Source organism: Lepisma saccharinum, chromosome 26 (assembly GCF_977018435.1).
Source record: "Lepisma saccharinum chromosome 26, izLepSacc3.1, whole genome shotgun sequence".
Classification (NCBI taxonomy): Eukaryota; Metazoa; Arthropoda; class Insecta; order Zygentoma; family Lepismatidae; genus Lepisma; species Lepisma saccharinum.
The window spans coordinates 53244308-53264728 of record NC_139254.1 but is presented as its reverse complement, the minus strand read 5'-3'; the positions used below and the strand labels follow the sequence as shown (position 1 = coordinate 53264728).

The following is a 20421-nucleotide window of genomic DNA, read 5'->3' as shown; positions in this document are numbered from 1 at the left end:
GTTTATTCAAATGTCGAATTCTAATAAAAGTTCTTGTTCTGACATATAGGGAAATAATATTTTCGTTAACTTCAGGAAATTTTGACTGAAGTACTGTGTTTAGAGTGTTCATAACTTTATGTTGCTTGGAAACAGTTGACCCATGGAAGGATGCAAACACAATCTCAAACCGAATAACTTTTTCCATATCCGAACCACTACGTGCCTCCACCGGGTACCGAACCGGAATCCCTCGATTATAAGGCGATGACGCCACCACTACGCCATCGGGGAGGTCCTCAAAATAGAAATAGATGTGGTGCCAGATTCCTTAAAGCCCCAATTGGTACACTCTGCAACAGCACAAGAATGTTTACCTTTGGCACGCTTATTCATGGTACAGACACCGAATAAAAGTAATACGACCTAAAATTACTCGCTTTAATATTCAAGACAAACAGCACAAGCTCTTCTGTAAACGAATACCTTATCGCTACAACTGGACCTGCAGATTTTTCTGACATCTGGGAGAAATCTGTGCCTCGAAGTTGGCTTATAACGAACAATGAAAGCCATGTCGCTTTCGGAAACTGGAAGAAATTACTTTCCATTTGAATGTTCCCAACTGCAGGTATGAACCCCCTCGGTGTACGTAAATCGTCTATCGTATATCCCTTACCTGGAGAAATCGCTAGCGTAACGCTCTATGAACTCAGAAGCGAACCCTGGTTGAGGCATGGTTGAGTATCATTGTGTGTCTTATCTATTTCATCTTTCATTTTCATTTCATTGCCCTAGTTTGCTCTATATGTCAAAAAGCGACGTGAAATAATAAAACAGATTGATTGAATTGGCGTTTTAAGTCCAGTTTATGTACATTGAGGCTAATTGTACCTACAGTTTCAAGTGGGATCCGAACCACAACGTGCTTCCACCGGGTACCGAACCCGGGATCCCTCGATTATAAGGCGATGACGCCAACACAATGCCATTCGGGAGGCCCTCAAAATAGAAATAGATGAGAACGTTAATTGGTTCAGTAACGATCTCGCTATCCAGCGAAGGTTTAAGGCTCGAGTCCCGCCTGGACATTGTGTCCCTTTGCGGGTGTCCATCAATTTCATCTATTCGTTACTCATCCTCGCCTTCCAATTAGGTAAAAGTTACAGGAAAGCAACCCAAAAATAATAAAAAAATATTTGCCTCGTAATGACGCAATTTGACAAGGACGACCGCAAGATTTTTTCACAGGAGAGGCAGCAGTGCTCAAAGAGGGAAAGGTTTTGGAATGCTATCTCTCTAGTTAATAAAATCCTCTTAAAGAAAATTCCCCCACTAGGATAAATTGCATAGACATCCTCCACCCACTGCATTTTGTCTATGATTTTGCAATATACTCGTACTTATTATGTAATGCAGCAGTAACTTCAATTAATTCTTGTCAACAATAAGCTCCCCTGCAAAGAAGTTGCTGAAATTCTACTGCTGGAAATTTTTAAAATACTACACTAACTGAATATATGTACAATATATTGACATAATTTGATGCATGTTTCTTCCGTATCAAAAAAAAAAAACTACGTGTTAAATAAAAATTAAATAAGAAGGATACTGTTATAGACATTCGTATTATTGAAACTGATGGCAATATTTGCATTCATACGGCTTAGACGTTTATTATTGCGTAACTGTAACTTCATAATAATAATAGTTTTATTCACACGCACACAACACCGAAGTTTTGGAGCTTCCCGTGGATGCAACTCGACAGGACTCATACCACTGCATTTTACATACTAGTGACTAGCGAGGCTCTGGCGTCTGGACTCGTGGCCATTATAATCCTCGGTGGGGCTCGTATTGTGTTGTCCTTACATGTTTATGATTGTCCCTTCATCCGCCTCATCTTATCACGATTCATCCTCATCTTCGCGATTAGCCAGATGTAGCAGATAAACGAAATAATAATAAATCAATATGTGTCCTTCATTTAGAGACGAATTTCTACTGGGTTGATCGCTACTATGAGGATAAATGATGAACTATTGAGTGGAGAATGAGACAAACATTGCTATATGCCTTACTATGGTTCAAACTGGGGCCTCTGGCTTCCTAAAGCGTTATGCTGTCATGGAGACCCGTTATATACATGTAGAGGGACTTACTTAATCCTTTCCGTTCAATCTTACTCTCTCGATCCTGTTGCAGTTATGTCCACGCTATAATTAATTAAGTTAGTAAACTATTTGCATGAAAATATGCGCACGAGACTCTACCCCCACCCCACTCAAGCACACACAGGCATTTCAAATTGTTTCACTTTACGATTTTTCGGGTGTTCTCTATTGTGCTCGTCTCAAGATGAGCCTCTCATCTAATAATTTTTTAACTTCATTGCTGTGTCTCGTAATCAAGGGGTCCCGGGGTCGATACCCGGAGAAGGCACATCGTGGTTCGGATTCCACTTTAACATGTAGGTCCAGTCCCGACTAGCCTTACTGTGCATAAAGTGGACTTAAAACACCAAATCAAACAATCAACCAACCAACCAACTTTATTGCTGCGTGTAGAAGTGTAGACAAATAGTGTTAAAGAACCAAAGACATTGATTCCCTTTTTGCTGAATTCAGCATGAATTTGTTCGTTTGCCATCCTCAGTTAACTTGAGAAGGTACGGGAAAGCAGTGAAGAAGAACTACATGTTATAAACATTGCTTCCCAAGAGTTATAATCGCCTCTATGAGGCGATAAACTTGTATGATTTTACATGTTATTAAGCGGCCCGCAACTGAGAGATCCCCTTTTTGACGTCACTCTAGCAGAAGACCTTCACGTGCCGCCGAAGCGTGGGAAGCCGGAATAGCACCCCCTGGATGCGATCATTACTGGATCCTTTTTATGTTATAAATTGTTTATGTCTATGTATTCCTGTACGTTTGGGTTCTTGGCCGTTGGGGGAGCGGTAAGTTTCCAGTAACGGTTTAGGTCATTAGCGGGGCCTATAAATAGGAAGGGCAGGGGAGCAGTCGGCCTCAGATATTTGGCGGAGTACAGCAATGTAAGAGGTATCTTTTTCTCTAAGGGGAGCGGCTGGGCGAGCTTTCTTTCCTTACTATGTGAACCGACGGCGGGGACGTTAACTTTCTTTCTTTTAATACACACACTTGCTCTCTTCACATTATTCCAATAGTTCATTTCATGTGGGAAACCGGGTACACAACACACATACCTTCAGCCACCTTTTTTGGTACTGAAGGTTATATTTTTTTTCTACTCGTGGAGCCAGTGGCTACGCGAGTCTACACACTCTCTTCGGGAAGGGGGACAGGGTACACCGGAATGTAATTTTGCGAATAACGGCCAAGAATTAACTTCTGTAACTATAATATGAATAAACCTATATATATCTAAAAGGAAATGGGCGTTAAGTTGTAATTTGAAGAGGTACGTGTCTATTGCCTAAACTAGCATCCACAGAACTTCAGGTACTGCAAGTTTTGAACCTCGGGACAAGGATTCAAAAATGTATGGTTGTGTATATTTTGTATGTTGCTGAGAATCAGCTTAAAAGCACAAAATATACCGTTACATACTGGGGGCTCAGAGTCGGGATATTTTTTTGTGAGAAGTACTGAAGGCATATGTTATTGCGAATTGGAAAGAAAATCATAGAAGACAAAATGGCATTTCAAATAGACAGAGAGCTCATTAGCAAGTTGCTAGGTAATGCGAACTTGGAAGGAAGGCCTGAGGAAGATATTGTGGGGGAACTTCAGAGACTTTCTCTAAATGTTACACAAGGAACTTCGATAAGGACCGGCGAGGAAAAAATGAGCAAAATCTTGGAAAAAAGCAACATTAACATTCCGATCTTTAAGGGAAACGTCGGCGATGTAAGTCCACACGATTATTTGTACGAATTACGCAATTATCAGGAAATCATGGAAATTGGGGATACTTTTCTCTTAGATAGAATCTTGCCGCTTTCGTTGAAGGATATCGCTGCAGATTGGTTCAGATTTTCGAGACCGTTTGGCACTTTTAGGGAATTTGAGAAGGCGTTCTTGGAAGAATACTTTAGTGTCGATTATGATTCGGAAATAGCAAGGATCATTCAGAACAATTACCAGTCACCAGACCAGTCTCTTCTTGCATTTATTCGACACACCAGGAAGCTTTTCGCAATGAGGGAGAAACGGGGGACAGAAGACGAGATTATCCAGCATGTTTTGAAATTTTCCCACCCTAAATTCAGAACGCATCTGTACGATAGAACCTTTGCAACCTTGAAAGATCTGGAGATCCGCGCTATGGACATTCAAAAGAGATTGTATTCAGAAGCCCTGTACTATTGTCCAGAACTGAGGGACAACAGTTCGCCGCATCTGTCTGCCATGCCGACTTCAGCGAGTGGCACAAGGCAATTAGCAGCCACGAGGACAATGAACACTTTCGGCCGCGTGGGAACAGAAGTATCAATGAGTGCCATAAATCCGGGTCTTTTCAACCGCTTGAGCCTTTCCGGGAATATTGGAACCCCGTCGAGAGCAGAAGAACCGGCGAGGAGAAGAGGGTATGATGGTCAGCAGAAGGGCGCCACCTGTGCCGTCTCTGAAGATACCGTTAGACCAGAACAGATAACTCCGGTTCTTGCACACGTAGAAGGAAAGCAAAACAGAGGGAGGAATAGGGAAATACGCAACTGCAGAAATTTCACTTCTGGCGACAAAAAACCGTTAGTCACCTGTAAGGTTGAGGGAAAGGACTTCTCGCTATATTTGGATTCCGGTGCGTCTGTTGAGATCGCAAGAGAACTGAAAAAACAAGGAAATAAGATTAACAATAAATGTATTAATATTTCTTTGGCAGTAGGCTCTGTACAATCATGTGGGGAAATGTATCTTACTGTACATTTGAATGGGATGAAATTTAAGCATAAATTCGTCGTTCTGCGCAATTGTTTCACGGGATTTATCGCAGGTCGTGGGTTCATAAGGAAGGCCGGCATATCGCTACATTTGAAGCAGGGAGGCTACAGTTTTGAGAACAGTAACGTCATTCATTTATTTTCTGCGGAGAAGAGGGAAGTGGGAAAGAGGCTTCCGTTCTCGCAGCAGGGGAGAACGTCGACTGTGGAAGCTGAAGCTGGGCTAACCGCGACGATGACTGCGACGATGGAAAGAAATGAAACTGTTACTGAAGCAACCGCGACGATGGGAAATTGCAAACCACACCCCGAAACTGAGGACATGATTGACCGTGTCGAATGTTCGACTGACACTGTGCAGAAATCAGTTGCAGATTTCAGCGGTTTGTGTACTGCAGAAAGTGCGAAGCAAATGAGGAAGAAACAGAGGGAAAATTTGCTTCGGAACACAAAACTGCCCATGGTTCGTCTCTCTGAAAGTAAAGAAATGGAAGATTCTTCATTGTTGTCATTCTCTGCCACTGAGGGAAATGAAGAATACAATTCTGAGGAGCCACGTAGGCTTCTGGACACAGCCTCCCTCATTTCCGAGCAAATGAAAGACAAGTTTCTTGCTGACGTAGCGAGGGTTACAAGGAATGAGGAGGTGGAAGGAACGAAGAAGTACAAGGAAAAGGTGAAGACCCAGGCCAAATCTTCGTATTTCGACAACGAGGGAATTCTTAGGAGAAATTTGCCTACGGAAAAGTACAAAGAGAAGGGAAAAGGGAAAATATGGGCACCTACTTCTCTACGTTCGCAAATTCTCGTGTCGTTGCATGATAATGCATTCGCTTGTCATCCTGGGAGATTGAAAACGTTAGCGAAGGTTAGGGAACAATACACTTGGATAGGCCTAACTAAAGACGTTATCCAGTATTGTAAGTCGTGCCAGCCATGCTGCGTATTAAAAGATGACAGGAATAAGCAAGATTTCATGTCAAGTAAGGAGGAAACGAAATTCAGGATGGAAGAAGCCAAGAAGAAAGCTTGTGATAGGAAACGCCGCAAATGCACGTTTCAGATGGGGGATAAAGCTTGGCTTAAGGAACATCCTATCTCTGGTAAGGCCCGCAGAGTAACCAGTAAATTCTCGGGGAAGTCCTCTGGAACACACGCAATTGTGGAGCAAACTTCGGCAAATACTTTCAAAATGAAACACAGCGGGGACGGAAGAATATTGAGAGCCAACGGTGACCAGTTGAAGCCTTATTCTTCGCCACCTTGACTTTGCAAGGAAAGTAGCCGAATCCAATTCAGCAGAGAGAGCGCACGTAACTTCTGCAGGAGGAGCAAGACGAAGATATATCCCGGATGCGTTACAAGCTGAGAAACAGATTCTAGTCTAATTTCAAATGGGGATTTTTTGTAAATATTGTACATAGGGACTTATCTATCTTTTCTTTATTCTATCTTTCACTTATTTTCTCTATCACATACCTCATAACTCATACAGTACTCATACAAAAGTGTCGTTCCGCAGTCAATTTCATTGCGAAAGTAACGCAAAGTTAGTGCGTATTCTTTTACCGTGTAATTTCGTCGAGAAGTCGCAGTTCGGTGGCGAGTGAACGCAGTTCTAGCGCTGAGCATAGCAGTGACATCTTCAGATGTAGAGCCAGTTCGATCCATTCATGTGGAAACCGGTCGAAGCGGTGACTTCCAATCTGGGCAGGAGCGCAGAGCAGTGGCGTTGCCGGTAGTTGAACCAGCAGCCTTGGTGACTTGGATGGATTTCCAGGAGACTGTCTCTCATTGGTCCAGGAGGAAGGATGGAAGAGATGCTGAGTGGGTAAGAATCGACGTGGGTTAACCAGCTCCAGTTCTGAGGGAAGAACGCGGATCTCGAAGTACACTTATGGACAAAATTAGAGTGAACATTGACTGTCAGTGTCGTGTGATCTTCTATTGAAAGTGTGTTTGTAGTGAACAGAAACTGCGGACAAGTGCTTTGTGTATATTATTATTATTTTTCTGAGTTACAGAACTTTGATTTTTCTCTCTTCAGGAAGGGGGGACTATGTAATGATGCGATCATTACTGGATCCTTTTTATGTTATAAATTGTTTATGTGTATGTATTCCTGTACGTTTGGGTTCTTGGCCGTTGGGGGAGCGGTAAGTTTCCAGTAACGGTTTAGGTCATTAGCGGGGCCTATAGATAGGAAGGGCAGGGGAGCAGTCGGCCTCAGATATTTGGCGGAGTACAGCAATGTAAGAGGTATCTTTTTCTCTAAGGGGAGCGGCTGGGCGAGCTTTCTTTCCTTACTATGTGAACCGACGGCGGGGACGTTAACTTTCTTTCTTTTAATACACACACTTGCTCTCTTCACATTATTCCAATAGTTCATTTCATGTGGGAAACCGGGTACACAACACACATACCTTCAGCCACCTTTTTTGGTACTGAAGGTTATATTTTTTTTCTACTCGTGGAGCCAGTGGCTACGCGAGTCTACACACTCTCTTCGGGAAGGGGGACAGGGTACACCGGAATGTAATTTTGCGAATAACGGCCAAGAATTAACTTCTGTAACTATAATATGAATAAACCTATATATATCTAAAAGGAAATGGGCGTTAAGTTGTAATTTGAAGAGGTACGTGTCTATTGCCTAAACTAGCATCCACAGAACTTCGGGTACTGCAAGTTTTGAACCTCGGGACAAGGATTCAAAAATGTATGGTTGTGTATATTGTGTATGTTGCTGAGAATCAGCTTAAAAGCACAAAATATACCGTTACACTGTTAATGTGCGAAAATCACACCAGAAGAGGTGCTCATGGTGTAGTGGTTATCACATCCGCCTAACACGCGGAAGGTCCCAGGTTCGATCCCTGGTGAGCACAGGTTTCTATTTATCTAATCTCCCCATTATCCAACAAGTCAGTGTGCTATGTGAAGCAAAAACTGACGAATCACGTACAACCTTAAGACTGTTATCTTTCAAATTTAATGGAATTTTACTCCTTGTTATCTGAGGAGAATAATAACTTTAAGAGTAACAGTGAATATGTTTTGGTTCGTTGCATAAAAACATGATAAAATGTATTTTTCAAACCTTCGGAGCACCGAAGCAAAGCTTCAATTAGGAGAAAATGTTACCAACTGTCTATAGTTTCACTTTCCAAATATAAAGGCTCTGCGAATAAAGTTTGCCAAGGATTTCGCGTTTTGTAAATGCGGCCCGACTTTGAGATGAAATAATTGTCAGAGGATGGCGAGGGGGGAGGGGAAGTTAGAACGAGCGGAACGAATGCTTCAGCCTGGAGCTCTGGTCGCAGCTTTCACTACAGACTGCTGATTACACTGAGAAAGTTAATACTAAATCGGTGCTCATGGTGTAGTGGTTATCACATCCGCTTTACACGCGGAAGGTCCCAGGTTCGATCCCTGGTGAGCACGTGGTTTTATTTGTCTCTTTTTGAAAGCGTCCGTGAATTAGGAAAATCAGACGAATCGCACAGTACGTTAATGCTGTTACTTTCACACTCAAATTTACGGTAAATGTAACGCTTCAGTTCGTGGCATTGGCAGCCCCCAAGTTACAACTGGAAGTGTCAAGTTTCAGTCGGTACATTAACGGCTTATGCTTATTCGCACATTTCGGCATTCAAACCTTAATAAACCTGGAATGCAATAGTTTTAATTGTATTTATTCGTTGAACTCCTATCCTTCAAAAACCAAACGCATCACCTCGTTCGCACAAGTCGAATAGTGTTAGTTAGCTTTGGCCATGTTTGCCACGGAACTGACGAGCAGCTCGCGAGAAGGCTCTTCTGACTTCCAACATTAGGGACTTCATTCGCACAGCATTTCGTGTGTTTCAATCGCCAGACATCCGTCGGAATGTAGTGTTACAATCCCGTTCCATTCGAGACTATGTGACGGAAAAGAAGAAACCCATACGTCATTGCAAATTGAGGGTTTTCTTTTAGAAAAGGAAAGTAGCTTTCTCACCAAGTTCCGAACACAACAGGGGCAAAAAATATCATCGAGTGGTTTGGTGTCAGCCTTGAACGAGAAAGGGGAGGGGGAGCAAGAGTACGGACAGTGAAACTGTTGTTTTAAACAACGTCATCTGTAAACAATTTTATGCCATACAGTACCTTACCTCAACAAGAAACAATTCAAACCTGCTCTCGAACTGTTGTTTTCTTTAAATAACATGTAGTTTCGTAAGAAGAGACCAAGCTCACTTAACGTGTTCTAGAGATTTTCGTTTCTTCCTTGCAAAAATAGGGAATCGTCGCACACAAATAGCTATTTTGTAAGACTTTACCATAATTCCTCCCATTGCCACGGTAAACTAAAGGATAAGACGAGAAGTAAAGTGGATAAATAAGAAGAGAAAAACCTATTCTCTCGAGCGGTTTAGGATTTGATACCCTATTGAAAAGTATTGCACAGTGGCTTGAGCCGAAATTTTAAACTGCAGTTCCAGTTCCGCTTAGCATATCATAATCATATTATTGACCCGTGCTAAGTGCCTTGGCCTATCTTCCTACTACCAGCCTCTCTCTTACGATCCCACCTAGAGGTGTGAAATTATTCAACCGGTAATAGGATGACGTGGGGTCAGCACGTCGAAACCCCAGAGCCGTAATAGGAGACTTTCATGACCGGGTTACGATACTCACTCGTAGCTCACCAATTTCCTTATGATGGTGGGTAACCGCCGGTCAAATACACACGCCGAATCCCAGAGACTGAATCCAGGCGGACTCGAACGCATGCCGTGCCGCAATCGGAGTCCAAAGAACAGCGTACGGCCACGGAGGAGGGCATGTTATAATCATAAGTGGGTACAAATCAGACATGAAAAACTATTCTTGAGCCTGCTAAACTTGACGAAAACATTTGATTCTTCAAAAACATTAGGCATAATGATATCGCCAAAAACGTGTCAGTTGGGAGGAGCGATGGCCCTTATAGCTAGCACCACCTGTGGATCCGCTGGCTCCTATTGACTGTTAATGTGCGAAAATCACACCAGAAGAGGTGCTCATGGTGTAGTGGTTATCACATCCGCCTAACACGCGGAAGGTCCCAGGTTCGATCCCTGGTGAGCACAGGTTTTTATTTATCTAATCTCCCCATTATCCAACAAGTCAGTATGCTATGTGAAGCAAAAACTGACGAATCACGTACAACCTTAAGACTGTTATCTTTCAAATTTAATGGAATTTTACTCCTTGTTATCTGAGGAGAATAATAACTTTAAGAGTAACAGTGAATATGTTTTGGTTCGTTGCATAAAAACATGATAAAATGTATTTTTCAAACCTTCGGAGCACCGAAGCAAAGCTTCAATTAGGAGAAAATGTTACCAAGTGTCTATAGTTTCACTTTCCAAATATAAAGGCTCTGCGAATAAAGTTTGCCAAGGATTTCGCGTTTTGTAAATGCGGCCCGACTTTGAGATGAAATAATTGTCAGAGGATGGCGAGGGGGGAGGGGAAGTTAGAACGAGCGGAACGAATGCTTCAGCCTGGAGCTCTGGTCGCAGCTTTCACTACAGACTGCTGATTACACTGAGAAAGTTAATACTAAATCGGTGCTCATGGTGTAGTGGTTATCACATCCGCTTTACACGCGGAAGGTCCCAGGTTCGATCCCTGGTGAGCACGTGGTTTTATTTGTCTCTTTTTGAAAGCGTCCGTGAATTAGGAAAATCAGACGAATCGCACAGTACGTTAATGCTGTTACTTTCACACTCAAATTTACGGTAAATGTAACGCTTCAGCTCGTGGCATTGGCAGCCCCCAAGTTACAACTGGAAGTGTCAAGTTTCAGTCGGTACATTAACGGCTTATGCTTATTCGCACATTTCGGCATGCAAACCTTAATAAACCTGGAATGCAATAGTTTTAATTGTATTTATTCGTTGAACTCCTATCCTTCAAAAACCAAACGCATCACCTCGTTCGCACTAGTCGAATAGTGTTAGTTAGCTTTGGCCATGTTTGCCACGGAACTGATGAGCAGCTCGAGAGAAGGCTCTTCTGACTTCCAACATTAGGGACTTCATTCGCACAGCATTTCGTGTGTTTCAATCGCCAGACATCCGTCGGAATGTAGTGTTACAATCCCGTTCCATTCGAGACTATGTGAAGGAAAAGAAGAAACCCATACGTCATTGCAAATTGAGGGTTTTCTTTTAGAAAAGGAAAGTAGCTTTCTCACCAAGTTCCGAACACAACAGGGGCAAAAAATATCATCGAGTGGTTTGGTGTCAGCCTTGAACGAGAAAGGGGAGGGGGAGCAAGAGTACGGACAGTGAAACTGCTGTTTTAAACAACGTCATCTGTAAACAATTTTATGCCATACAGTACCTTTCCTCAACAAGAAACAATTCAAACCTGCTCTCGAACTGTTGTTTTCTTTAAATAACATGTAGTTTCGTAAGAAGAGACCAAGCTCACTTAACGTGTTCTAGAGATTTTCGTTTCTTCCTTGCAAAAATAGGGAATCGTCGCACACAAATAGCTATTTTGTAAGACTTTACCATAATTCCTCCCATTGCCACGGTAAACTAATGGATAAGACGAGAAGTAAAGTGGATAAATAAGAAGAGAAAAACCTATTCTCTCGAGTGGTTTAGGATTTGATACCCTATTGAGAAGTATTGCACAGTGGCTTGAGCCGAAATTTTAAACTGTAGTGTCAGAGCCGCTTAGCATATCATAATCATAAGTTGGTTTAAATCAAACTTGAAAAGTATTCTTGAACCTGTTAAACTTGGTGATAAAAACATAACATTTGAGTCTTCAGAAATGTTCGACACAATAATATATCCAAAAGCCTGGTAGTTCGTAGTTCGCTCATATTACCCTTCCCGTGTATCCGTACACCACAGACCAATGATTATTAATGCCAGTACGCAAATCCACTGTAGAAGCAGTGCTCATAGTTTAGTGGTTATCACTTCCACCTAACACGGGAAAGGTCTCAGGTTCGTTGTTTGTTGAGCATTCAACGCCTCCGTATATGAAGATAATCAGAGAATTGAACAGTACGTTGCCGACCTCCATGGTGGAGTGGTTAGTACAGCGTGTTACATCGCCATGATTTCCGGTTCGATTTCCGGAAAATACATGAATGTTTCTGAAAAATTGAAAATTGAGTAAAACTGACATATATGAAAAGAGAGAAACAGAATGGAGGGGGAAAGTACCGTTTACAAGTTTCCTTTTATCGTAAAAGAGAAATAGTGGCTATCTCGTCAGCTTTACACACGAATGGTCAAAGTTTCGATTCCCAGTTGCCACAATAATTTATTTATTTCATCTGTTTCTTATTCAACGCCTCCGTATTGAGGAAATCCGACGAATCGTACAGTACGTTAATATTGTTACTTTTGAAAGCAAATTTATGTTAATGGGGCTGTTCATTGCCAATTTTCTTTCCGGTGGCGGCGACAATCTCGTTTTTCCCTCAAATAATTAGTTCGTAATTTGGTTACCTTAAGCTTTACATTCTCCAACTGCGGGACGGCATGGGTTCGAGTCCGTCTAGGTTCAGTCTTTGGGTTTTCAGCCTATGTATAGGACCGGTGGCAACCCACCATCGTGAGGACATTGGGGAGCTACGAGTGAGTAGCGTAACTCGGTCTGGGAAATATCCTATAACAGCTGAGGTTTCGACGTGCTGAACCCACGTCACCCCATTACCGGTTGAAGATCTCCACACCTCTAGGTAGGATTGTGGGAGGGAGGCTGGCAGTCAGGAGATAGGCCAAGGCCTTTCAAGGGCTGTAGCGCCACTGGTTATATTATTTTATATTTAAAAGCTTTCATTGGAGTGTGATGGAATGGCTATTGTAGTTTATGTTCACCGAAGGTAAGAGTTTCTCGTGTAAATCGATAGGAAAAGCATGTTTAGTCAACCTTTAAAATTATGTAGCTAGTCATAAGTTCCGAAAATTAAGATTCTCCTGAAGCTAAGAATCATTATCCTAAGAACCTAAGTAGCGCCCAGGTTCGATCCCTGGTGAGCACAAGTTTTTATATACCTTATATATATATATATAGAAAGTCTTCTGTATATATTGAAAATCCCACAAATTCCACTGATCATTAACTCTGTTACTTTTGTGACGCGTTGGTCTTTATTATTTTTAATAGCCTAGTCCAATAATCGCTTACTGTTGGACATGGAAAAGACATTTTGAAATTCCTCTTGAATCAAATTTATTTTATTACAGAAATATTCAATGTGATTGGTGACTGGTTATTTGTAACTAAAACATACACGTATGTGTTATTCAACGTCGTTCCAGAGTAGAACGGATAACTAATTCGTTTCCACTCAGTAGACGGGATTAGAAATGGAAAGATAACGAGAACGTGACAGACACATACCCCCTCCCCCCACATACACACGCACACACACCTTGTCTCGCCTTGTCACCGTATCCTATTACTCATGCGGAACATCCTGAATGCACAGAATGTAGAGCGGAATGCGTAAATATTACCAGTCAGATTGTCCACTGTCATCTTCATTCACTTTGTTTTCGGTGATTCAATGTTGTAGATTGGAAACAAAATGCCAACAAAGCAGTTCGGTTATGAACAAAACACATACGTGTATATATATATATCCAGGGCCGCCGTTAGGGGTGTGCGACGAGTGCCACCGCACAGTGCCTCGCGCTTCCAAATCAGTTATTTGCTCATATTTTGTGCAAATGAGATTGCACTCGAATAGAAGGAAGATAAACATAATTGTTGTGAAAATAAAAATTGCGTCACAACAAAGTTGTATTTATGGTAACGGACAACTATGTCCCCTCTTGTTAAGCCACCAGTAAAAATTCGCCGACAAGGATCAACGACCTATTTGTGACTCCAACTTTTCCTGATTTCCTGCCTATAAAGTTGGCTTCGCGGGCTTACAGCAGACAACAATATGGGGGTGTGTCTGCGAGAACCAATCAGGTCCGCGAATGAGCGAGCCCGGTTGCCACAACTAGCTCTCGCTGCACCCTTCTGGAAGGGTGAATGACCTCTGCCTCTTGCTACCTCGGCCTGTTTGTTCGGCTGAGGAGCAGACGACACGAGAGTATCGGCAATAGTGTGCGAGCGACGTCTGCTGTTAGCCCGCGAAACGCTCTTTCTAAGGCCTTCTGCATTATAATGTTCGACCGAGGACAGGCATCATAAAATGGTTATTTGTCTGAAAACTGAGGCCCAACAAATTTGAGGGCGTGCCGGTCCGCGAAAAGACGAAAACAAGAGTCGACATCAAAGCCTTGAAGGTCCGCTGGGCTATTTACCTCTCGTGTTTGAAACCGCAGCTGCAAGATGAAACCATCTACCGAGTGTCTATCTCTAATAAATACTCTATTAGTGCAAAACACGTAACGCTCTTGTTTTCGAGAATAATGGGTAGGATTTGTAGTCAGCAAAAACTCTGAATCAAATAGACAAATAGGCACCCAAAGGATAAAAAAAATGCATTTCTCTGTTTTCTGGCCTGATCGTGGCGACGATGATGAATGGTGATTAGATGAAATTTAGAGAATGTTATTTTATATTAAAGAAAGAAATTTAAGCGTACCTATTGCTGTGAACAGGGTTCCCGCGAAGTCTACTGGTTAGCGTTCTAGATTTTGGAGCGAGTGGTCCCGGGTTCGATTCCCAGTACGAGCTCTCAAAATTTCGGTGTCAACCCAGCATCGTAAGAACAATTAAGGAGCTACTAGAAAAAGAAGCAGTAGCGGGCTCCAGCCTCGAAAGCCAGAAAATAGCGGCGATGGGATTCGATGCGCTCATCCCGGGTCACCCAAAGAAAAGCTGATTGGTAGGCTGTACCCCTAAGGCGGCTCTTGCGCCACGGAGTTGTTTGTAGCAGCATTAATGTGAAGAATTTCGAGATTAAAGATAAGTTCAGATATTTTGCTTCACTCACGTCACCCCATTTTATAATTCCTAGTATTCAAATATCTAATTCTCACAATATGCATTCGCTCGAATCCTGACGTGGGCTTGGATGTTCCTTTGTGAGTGTCCCTTCATGCTCATCGTTACGATTTAACTAAAGAGGCAGCAAAGTGATGTAAAATAAGAAAAGTAGGCATAAATATAGTTTGAGAACAGTCCCATTGCTGGCACAATCAATAATTTCCTTGTCACTCTTAGTGACTGCGGTATTTAAGCAAACCTCAGTTTACAAGAATTCATTTTCATTGTGTTTTCATTTTTGCTTTTCTGAATGTATAATAATTTCCCGATTTTTTAAGCAAGCGATTCGCAACACAGGATTGCGTCAATCTTTTGTCCCTTATTTGGTGATATTCCAAGCACCTCAGATTGTAAATAGCGCTTGTAAAGATATGAACGGCAAATTTAGAATTTGCCACGTCAAATTTGTCTTCTCAATAATTTTTCGAAACTCCTTGTCGGAAAGAAACATGGAAAACAATATCATTTTTCTTTAATATTGCATTTTACTGTACTTGACGACAGTGTTTATGTCTCAAACTTAGATATGAAATGAGAATCCTACAAAAATAATTTATAAGGAACACACGAATACAACAAAAATTACACAAGGTTATTTCACTTTTCAATCAGGGGTGTACTGTGTTTTCTTCCGCGGCCTTCTCTCCCTCTGACGTCGAACTTTACAACTCCATCCATTTCCAAAAAGGGGCTTCAGAAACAGGCCTCTCAAGGCAGACGGTGTGCAGGTCAAAAGACCTTGGGTTGACATATTGACCCCCCTAGATGAAATAGAAGTAAAGATCTGGAGATATGAGCACTTTATTTTTATTGCCTCTCAAACCCTCGCAGGGAACGAATGTTTCCAGATTTTGCCAGATATTACAACCACGCCGAAGTGTCAACAAATTTCAAGTCATTCTTGTTAGACACAGTAGTGCGTGCGGGTGTTTAGAATCTCTATTATACAAATGTCCATGGAATGGGGAAAATTTCGTAAATTTGAATCTGGATTCCAAAAGGCTAAAGAAAGGGAAAAAAGGAGTCGTTTTTAAAATGTCAGAAGGGTACCATAGAAAAAATATTGCTGCCTGTAAATACAGTTCCCATTTCAAATTTCGCCACGATAGACGGAAATAATGTAGATACACTTGACGCCAAGTGTTTTAGTGTTAGTGTTGATGGTGATGATGGTGGTGTTACGGAGTGTGTTCGCGATATCGTCCAAGTCTTACGTACCAGTGACGGCGGTGACCTTAAATGTAGATCGTCTGTGAACTAGGTGTCGAATGTAGGAACTTATTGCGAGGAGGAGTATGTTTCATGTTCATCTTCTGAGTCTGGTGACAGATTGCCTCTGCCTTTAGATCCAGGTGAGTTTTAAACAGTTCCGATTTTGATTCAATCATTCGCATCGTAAAATATCGAGAATTAACCACTTCCAAGAATTTTCTCGAACCCGGTCCCGACTTTTCGGGATCCCGCACACCTCTAGAAACTACTAATGATAAATTTGTCTGGTAAAATGTATTCCAGTCTACCAACCATTTGCTTGCAAATAGCCATCATTATTGATTCCGTTTTAAGTGAAATACAAACACGATGAAAATAAAACTATCTAATTTGACTTGTAATTAAAGTCAACAATAGGAATGAATTCTATAGAGATTATAAGACTTATACAGAAATTGTAGTCAAGTTGTGTTGATACTACATGTGAAGGAAAAAAAGGATCAATTTGTTAGAAATATTTTTACTTTCATGATAGTATATATACCGTAAATGTTGTCATTGTTTTCATGACTACGTTTTCCTATTTATTACAAATTCATTTCCAGTTAGTTTTATAACTCTTTAATATTCAGTTATGAGAATAACCCGACTGGTATTTAACGCTTGTGTTTTAACTTTGTACATACGAATAATGACCAGTTTTCTGTACAAGTAGGTGGAATAATTATGAGAGAAGTTAGCGAAATTTTCAAATATATAATTACGGTGCCATTTGAAATTGAAAAATAAATTAGAATTTTACACCTACAAAATAAGAGCCTTGTACTCACGTTCTGGATAACACAAAGGAACGAGACAAAGAAAAAACTTGAGACAGAGCACGTTTTGCCAACCAAACTCCGATCAAAGTGTTCTTTGACTACCGAAGTTCGAGTTAAACATTTATTGCAGTGTTTCGTGATTCCTTGAAACGAATCTCGTGACCTGTTAGCCAACTGGATGTAGGGATTGTGCATTCACGCGCACATTTTTTCCCCTATAGCGTGCAAAAAGTTGTAAAAATGTACAGAAGAAGATATCTTGCGGAATTTTTGCGACCTCGCAATTGGAATTTCCTCGAAGTAAACGTAGAAGATTTTGTTTTCTAAACAAAGGAAAATCGGGCAACCAAACGAAAGTCTCGCTAATCTTTGGAAACGTTTAGCCATTGCACACTTATCTAATAGTCGATAACTCTTTGTAGCACACGTTATATGTTATCATTATACATGATGTATAGTAGTTGTATGATATATGATATGTACGTATGATAATACAAATATACATTATATATGTATATAGTGATGATGAGAGAGTCTGAGTGAACTTCAGAAATTATGAGAATGCATTCTCTCCCCGCACAGTAAGCTGACCCAATCATGCAACCACGCATAACTAGAGACAATTTGTCTATTGCTGTGTACATTCACTTTGCTTTTCGCAACAGAACGTTCAAATATGAACCAAAACAACAACGAATCAGTTGACATCCTGCACTCCTTAAAAGCACGTGAATGTAAAAAAAAAGCGGTTGACAATTTGTTTGGTATTTTTTATGTATCCTACTATACGAACCGGTGGCAAATTTAATAGGGGTATTCCATTGCCTTTTCTTTGCCATGACACCCTATCGAAAGCCTTTTCCAAGTCTATAAAACATAGGTATAATTCTCTATTGTATTCTATAACTTTCTCTATTATTTTATTTATTGTAAATATGTGATCTTGGACACCTCTACCTGATCTGAATCCACTCTGTATCTCCTCTAATTTATCCTCTATTTCTTGTCTTAATCTATTTTCCAAAATTCTTGAATAGACTTTGCCAGGCACACCGAGTAGTGAAATACCTCTGTGATTTTCGCATTCCCTGTTATCTCCTTTCTTATATATTGGTATTAGTATTGATATTTCCCAATCCTTCACTATCTTCTTTTCCTTCCATGCCACATTTATTATTCTGAGCAACAGATCTTCTCCTTCCTTTCCCATATACTTGATCATTTCTGGCGCAATGCCATCATGACCAGCTGCCTTTCCTAGTTTCATTCCACCAATAGCTTTATTTAACTCTTCTCATGTAATTGCTTCTTGCTATACATCTGAGACATCTTGTTCTTCAGGCCTTCTCTCCTCCTCCTCCTCTTCATTTCATACGCTTCTTCTTTCAGTTTCATTTAATAATTTTTAGAAGTACTTTTTTTTTACTCTTTCCATTATTTCTTCAGAATTTGTTAATAATTTCTTATTTTCATCATATATAAATTTTCAAGAGCAATCTTTTTGTTTCCTCATGTTCTTCAGAACTTTTTGCTCCATATTTCTTCTAAATTGCTCTCACATTTCTTTCTTTGCCTCTTGAACCACTTTCTTCACGTTATCTCTCTGCGTTCTATATTCTTCAAATGCCTCCAGAGTACCAATGAGAGATATTTCTTCCATTTTTCTTTATTTTCTTTTACCTCTCCTTCTATTTCTGGATTCCACCAATTTGTTATCTTTTTCTTGCTTCCTACTCAAGATGTTACAGAAACTTGTTCAGCTGCAGATATTAATGCCCCTTTCCATTTACTCCAGAGTTTTTCTAAGTCCTCTTCTCTTTCTTCTACTTGTTCATAATAAATGGTAATATGTCAAAGAAATATATGAAAATAAACAAAGATATAACAACTGTGTTACGAATAGGGAGAATAGAAAACCTTGCATAATAAGCCTTGAAGATTCAGAACTAGAACAAGTACAAAGTTTCAAGTATCTAGGTGTTACAATCAATAGTAATGGAAAAATAGATGAAGAATTAAACACTAGAATAAATAATACAACAGATTATATTATGTCATAAATAAGAGATTTTTATGGAAAAAGGAAATTACCCAAAAAACAAAAATGATTGTGTACAAATCAACTTATGTACGAACATTGATATATGGAAGTGAATCCTGGATAATTAATGAAAAACAAAAACAGAACTTACAAACAGTAGAAATGATATATTTGAGGAGAACAGTGGGAAAGACCAGGAGGGATAAAATCAGAAATGAAACAATCAGAATAACATTAAACACAAAACCCAATATATCAGGATGTTGAGCAAGCACAACTCATATGGTTTGGACACCTCGGCAGAATGCCTGAACATCGAATACCTAAACAGGGAGGCAAGAATGGAAGGATTGGATGCGAAGAGACCGAAAGGAAGACCACGTAGGACATGGAATGAGGGAATGAAGGATATCCTGAGCAGGAGGAACATCTCGTGGAGTGAAGGAAGGAAGTTGGCAGAGGATCGTGACAGATGGCAAGCTTTCTGTAAAACCTCGACACCTATCGGTAGGAGGGGATCAGAATAACTTAGTATTTCAATGTCATTTTAAAAAAAATAAATAAAAAAAAAAAAAAAATTGCCGGCCCCGTGGCGGAGTGGTTAGCACATCGTGCTGCGACGCCAGGGGTCCCGGGTTCGAATCCTGGCTTGGGCATGTACGTTTGTGATGTCTATTCATCAATTTCATCATATCATTACTCATCCCCATCTTCGCAAATTAGCCAAAAGTGGCACAAAAAGCGAAGTAAAATTAAGCAAATCGAATCAAATTTTAAAAATTGAGGTTTAGGGGCACTTTCACATGGAATGCTCCAATAGTAAAAAATTTGACCATTAATAAGTATCATATGCATAGGCGTATTTAAAGTGGGTCAACAGGTCCAAGCTCCCCCCCTGCCAAACACTCAGTAAACACATTCCAAAGCTACAACAACTTCTTCCAAAAAAATGTGAAATGGCTCTCTCTCTCTCTCATTCATTGGAACAGTGGATAAAAATATTTGATGCCCTGGTTTATATTTGTTATATTTTCAAATCTGAATTCCAAACGTGGCAAAATAAGTGGCAAACTGTAGGTCCACGAACTGCATTAGAGCCAGTAGAAAAATTGTGACCAGCTTTATTACCCAAATATACACAAATTGTTGATAATCTCAGCTACACTGTTTCAACTGCAAAACACGAGATAATGTATTGAATATTAAATTTAAATATTACAACATGGCTTCGAAATTCAACGGGAGAAACTGACTAACGTGCTTTTGCTCTGTTAATTGTACAGTCATCGACATAAAAATAGACACATCAATATCCTGAAATACTCGCTTCCCTGCAAGGCTTTGTGTATGTTGCCTAACTCTACGGCAAGCAGTGGAATTTGTTTTGCAAATTTATAATGGCAACTTCTATCAGTCCAGAAGAGTAAAACCGG

General features: G+C 40.6%; 1 protein-coding gene and 4 non-coding genes across 5 annotated transcripts in view; 4 read left to right on the top strand and 1 right to left on the bottom strand.

The window, feature by feature from the left end:
* The window catches only part of slf (C-type lectin domain-containing protein slf), a 159544-nt gene extending 142527 nt beyond the window's left edge, over nucleotides 1–17017 (bottom strand). Inside the window, exon 1 of the mRNA XM_083112813.1 lies at nucleotides 16957–17017. The gene's annotated coding sequence lies outside the window, so the exon portion shown is untranslated. The remainder of the gene's footprint in view (nucleotides 1–16956) is intronic.
* TRNAV-AAC (transfer RNA valine (anticodon AAC)) lies at nucleotides 7722–7794 on the top strand. The gene has a single exon. It is a non-coding gene; the product is annotated as a tRNA-Val (tRNA).
* TRNAV-UAC (transfer RNA valine (anticodon UAC)) lies at nucleotides 8278–8350 on the top strand. Its single transcript has one exon. It is a non-coding gene; the product is annotated as a tRNA-Val (tRNA).
* Nucleotides 9948–10020, top strand: TRNAV-AAC (transfer RNA valine (anticodon AAC)). Its single transcript has one exon. It is a non-coding gene; the product is annotated as a tRNA-Val (tRNA).
* On the top strand, nucleotides 10504–10576 carry TRNAV-UAC (transfer RNA valine (anticodon UAC)). The gene has a single exon. It is a non-coding gene; the product is annotated as a tRNA-Val (tRNA).
* Nucleotides 17018–20421: the final 3404 nt, after the last annotated feature.